Raw genomic sequence first — 788 nt, forward strand, 5'->3', positions numbered from 1 at the left:
TTTTTCCCCACCATTCCAGTTGGAATAGACTTTAACTCTGTTGATATTCCTCCAAATATAGAAGACATTTTATGTCACTTTGCTCACAGGAGGGCCCCACACCCTCCCACTGTCTCTTTTAACACCATTGCACTCATCAGGGGATTTGCATACTGTGCCCTAGGGAGGACCTTCCCCTGCAAGTCTGAGATAAAAGCTCAGCTCTAACCTTGAATTATCAGGACTCCTCAGTTCAGCCTTTCAAAATCAGGTTCCCTGCTCAGCTCCTGGGGCTGCTGATGCTCTGGATCCCTGGTAAGGGCAGAAGGAGACGTGGGAGGAGAGTGGGGTGGGAGGGTGAGCTCTGGGCCCCACTGTTTTCCATGTGTGTTCTGTGCATATGTAACATGTGCATGTCTCATCCTCCAGGATGGGGCATGTGATGTTTAGATATGTGAGAGTGAGGAAGATTCCAGAAGGAACTTGTGCTCTGATGAAGACTCTGACACAGAAAGAGGGATATGATATAGGCAACTTCTATAGGTTTCTTTCCTTTGTGCCTAGCAAATCTCAATTCTTTCTTGAAATTGGATAATTTTGGGGTATGAATCAAAACGAAAAACACACACAAAACATTTAGCCTGAAATAATTGATAAAAAGTCATGAAAAGTCTCATAATTTTTATACATAACCTTGCACATCTCTCATTATTTTATCCACTGGGGATACTGTGATGACCCAGACTCCACTCTCCCTGCATGTCACCCCTGGCGAGCTGGCCTCTATTTCTGCAGGTCTAGTCAGAGCC

Source organism: Galeopterus variegatus, unplaced genomic scaffold, assembly GCF_000696425.1.
Source record: "Galeopterus variegatus unplaced genomic scaffold, G_variegatus-3.0.2 Scaffold16365, whole genome shotgun sequence".
In the NCBI taxonomy this organism is placed as follows: domain Eukaryota; kingdom Metazoa; phylum Chordata; class Mammalia; order Dermoptera; family Cynocephalidae; genus Galeopterus; species Galeopterus variegatus.